Source organism: Chiloscyllium plagiosum, chromosome 51, assembly GCF_004010195.1.
Source record: "Chiloscyllium plagiosum isolate BGI_BamShark_2017 chromosome 51, ASM401019v2, whole genome shotgun sequence".
NCBI classification, from domain to species: Eukaryota; Metazoa; Chordata; class Chondrichthyes; order Orectolobiformes; family Hemiscylliidae; genus Chiloscyllium; species Chiloscyllium plagiosum.
The window spans coordinates 2,146,343-2,150,694 of record NC_057760.1 but is presented as its reverse complement, the minus strand read 5'-3'; positions in this window follow the sequence as shown (position 1 = coordinate 2,150,694).

The following is a 4,352-nucleotide window of genomic DNA, read 5'->3' as shown; positions in this document are numbered from 1 at the left end:
CTCTCTCTCTCTCTCTCTCGTGGGCGCCCCCCTCCCCCTCCCCCGCACTTGGGCCTTGACGTGTTTTTGTTCTGTTTGTCCTGTCTGCTGATGGCGAGGTATTCTGGTTGACAGGTGAGTACTAGCTGCAGTGGAGTGACCCTGACGTTGCCACAGAGAAGTGAGATGTAAATCTCTCTGGTCTGATGGCTCATTGCCCCTCGTTCTGAGGAGAGCCACAGCCCTGTTTGCTCATGGAAGTTTACTGCACCTCGAACTGGAGAGGACCAAGGAGCTTTGTGAGACCTCTGTCAGCTGTAGTGGTTCTGTTCCTAACACTGAGGTTAAGGTGGATTATTTCTTTGAGTCACAGAACATGACTGTTTTATCTAACCTCATGTCTCACCTATCCTGGGAATGTTGGATGGGAACAATGTAGAGGAGCCTTTATTCTATATCTAATTCCCTGCTGCCCCTCTCTTGGGGGCTTTGGATTGGCAGTGGGGGGGGGAGAAGATAGTGTAGATAAAACTTTACTTATTATGTAACCCATTGCCGCCTCTGTCCTGGGAGGGGGAATACTGTAGAGGGAGCTTGACTCTATCTAACCCTGTGCTGTAACTGCAGTGAGATGATTTCATGCTGACTCTGGGGGGTGATATCTCCTGTGTGAAATTGTTGCAGCTCTACCATATCCTGAATTTGGAACGCTGACAAGTGCTGGTATTAAGGTGACCCCCTCATTATATCCTGTTCTGTGCTCGACCTGAATAATCTCCCATTAACAGCCATTGTTACCTTTCAAGCGAGAATCTGTGTCAACGGCCTGTAAAAAGAAGAGAAGCTGCTCAGATACGATTTGTGCTGTAGAGGGTTACAGCTCGGAGTTTCATAATAAAGACTAATTATTTTTTTCTAAAGTGTCAGTGTAGTGTACTGAAGTCTGTGTCCTCAGCAGCAATGTAGCAGTTGCCTCTTCATTTTATTGTAGTCACGTGCGCCTAAGTACAGTGAAAGGTTTTGTTTTGCGAGCAGTACAGGCAGATCATAGCAAACAGGGACATGGAGATCCTGGGGAGCTTGGACAGAGCGAGACACACAGGGGTCACAGCTGCACAGGAGGGGCACAAAGCAAGATCAACATTACTTGAAGTGAGATCGATCCATTCAGCAGTCTCATAACAGGGAAGAAGCTGTTCCTGAATCTGCTGGTGCGTGTGTTCAAGCTCCTGTATCTTCTGCCAGACTGATGAGGTTGGAAGAGAGCATTACCGGGGTGGGAGAGTGGTCTTTGATGTTGGCAGGCTTTCCGCAACAATGGGAAGTATAAGTGGAGTCCATAGTTGGTTTTCCATGATGTTCTCTCAAATTTCTGTAGTTGCCATTCATCCTTGCTTTTCAACATACCTGAACAGCTCCACATCTGCCTGGGTGGCCTCTTGTCATTGGGGTCTGTACTGTCTTAGCGTGGGAGAGCGAAGAGATCATTCGACCCTGGAACCTGATCATGTCCCTGTTCCTTGGATCACGGCTGGCCTCTATCAGGTGGCCTTGCCTGACAGCAATCTGTCCATGGCTGCCTGCGCCACTGAGCAGCAAGATCCCATATTCGATCTTTGCAATACACCCTGCCTGTATCGAGCTAGGTTCTCAGGTGAGTGCTGCATTCGTGGTTGAGGCAACAGGGCATCACATTGTCATGGCTGGAAAGGCTAATCTGATCGGGTGGGCCAGAATGAATTAACCTGCAAAACAAATACCAGCGCCTGTGGAAATTACGCAGATCAACTCGATGCTTTCTTCCGTTAGATTTTAGAACAAGGAACTGCTTTTCCCAGGAAATTTAAAACTAACCCGATCCCCATCCGTGAACCAGTATTTTTTTGAAAAAATGAGTCAGACAGCACATAAACAGACCTTTCAGTCCAACCAGTCCAGGCCGAACATAATTCCAAGCTAAACTAGTCCCACCTGCCTGCTTTTGGCCCATATTCCTCCAAATATTTCTTACTTATGTACTTATCTAAATGTCTTTTAAACCTTGTAACCACTTCCTCCGGAACTTTATTCCACACACGGACCACTCTTTGAGGAGAAGAAAAGGATGCCCCTGTGACTTTTCTAAGTCTTTCTTGTGTCACTCTAAACATATGCCCCCAGTCTTGAAATCTTGTCTACATCGTGTCAGTTAGTAGTAGTCCCATCATGCTTGTGGACTCTATGACTCTATCCTGATGAAGGGCTTTTGCCCGAAACGTCGATTTCGCTGCTCCTTGGATGCTGCCTGAACTTCTGTGCTCTTCCAGCATCACTAATCCAGAATCTATGCTGAGTTGGCAGTTGTGCAATAACATACTTATGGGGTGCCACGCTGTCAAAGGGTCAGCCCTGACAGAATCCCTACAGTGTGGAAGCAGGCCATTTGACCCATTGAGTCCACACCCTCCCTCTGAAGAGCATCCCACTCAGACCCATTCCCCTACCCTATAACCCTGCATTTCCCATGGCTAGTTCATATAGAGGCTATGAGCATTTTAGCATAGCCAATCCATCCTAACCTGTACACCTCTGGACTGTGGGAGGAAACTGGAGCACCCAGAGAAAACCCACACAGACATGGGGAGAATGTGTAAATGTCACAGATGCATACCTAAGGCTAGAATTGAGCCTGGTGCTGAGGTGGCAATGCTAGCCACTGAGTCATTGTGCCACCCTGTTTGGCGGGGGGGGGGCTGGGCTGGGCTGTACTGTTGGTGGATGAGTTCTGAGGGAGCTAGCATTGTTGGATGTTCAGTGCTGCACTGTTGGAGAGTAAGTGCTGTGGGAGTGCTGCATTGTTGGAGGGTCAGTGCTTTGTGAGTGCCGCACTGCCCAAGGGCCTCGACTGAGGCAGCAGCTACTGTCATAGTCCGTGTTGACAGAGTGGGCACTGTCAGACGGTCAGTGCTGAAGGAGTGCCCTACTGCACAAAAGGTCAGCGCTGAGGGAGTAGATACTATCAGAGGGTCAGTGCTGATGGGTGCACTGCATTGTTGGAGGGTCAGTGCTTTGGCAAAGCTGCCCTATTGTCGGGTCAGTGCTGAGGGAGAGCCTCCCAGTTGGACAGTCAGTGCTTTGGGAGTGCAGCACTCTCGTAGGGTCAGTGCTGCAGGAATGCCACACGGTCGGAGAGTCGGTGCTGAGGGAGGCCGCACTGTGTCGGGAGCACCGTACTGTCGGAGGTGCAGCGCTGAGGGTTCAGCACTGAATTGCCCATGGTGCTATCGTGTCGTCCGGATGGTTGGCTGACAATTTCGCGCGCCGCCTTATTTTGAAGAAGGGAGAAAGTAAGCGCTGGAGATCAGACTCTGAGGGTGTTGCTGGTCAGGCAGCGTCCGAGGAGCAGGAGAATTGACGTTTCAAGCATATGCTCTTCAGCGGGATGTGCTTTACCAGCACCACGCTCTCGACTCTTATTTTGAAGAAGAGCAGGCAAGTTCGCCATGGCATGGCCGTTAATCTCTCACCCAGCACTTCACAACCAATCACGGGGATATTGATCACATTTTGGGAAGCTGGTCTGTGAAAACTAGGCGGTGGGGTGTTTGAACATCAGCCAGTGGTTCAAATCCCATGGGGAAAGGGGTCATGATAAAAGGTGGGCTAATGCGGAGTGGATGGTGTTCTGGGGCTGGGTGGGATGGCTTTGGAGGGTCAGTGGTAAGCGTGAGGGGCCGAATGGACTCCTCACAGGAGGGATCATATGATTCGAAAAGGGGGCGTGTTCTGAGGGGAAGGGATGGGCGGGAGTTTGTCGCAAGGGGGCGTGTCCTTAAGAGAAAGGGGCGGGATTGTTGAATGAGGGCGTGTCCTTAAGAGAAAGGGGCGGGATTGTTGAAGGAGGGCGTGTCCTTAAGAGAAAGGGGCGGGATTGTTGAAGGTGGGCGCGTCCTTAAGAGAAAGGGGCGGGATTGTTGAAGGAGGGCGTGTCCTGAACCGAAAGGGGCGGGATCGTTGAAAAGGGGGCGCGTGTCAGAGGGCGAATGGGCGCGGCTGTTGAAGAGTGGGCGTGTGCTGAGGGTGAAGGGGCGTGACTGGATTAGAGGGCAAGTGGGCGGGGCACGAGGGTTAGTGGGCGCGGCGTCAACGGAGGCGGGGTTTGAGTGAAAACGGCGCGATGTGTGGGCGGGGTTTCGTGGAATCGGGCGTGGCATGGGCGGCGGGGAGGCGTGGTCTCGACGTCCGCGCGTGCGCCCCAGGGGCGTGTGGGCGGGGTCGGAACGCCCGCCTTAACGGCTTTGGAAACCCCACCCCCGCGTGTCTTGGCGTTTGGGGAAGAAAAGTTGAGAGGGTTTGGGGGGGGGGGGCCGCCGGGTGTCATAGGAAAGAACCCC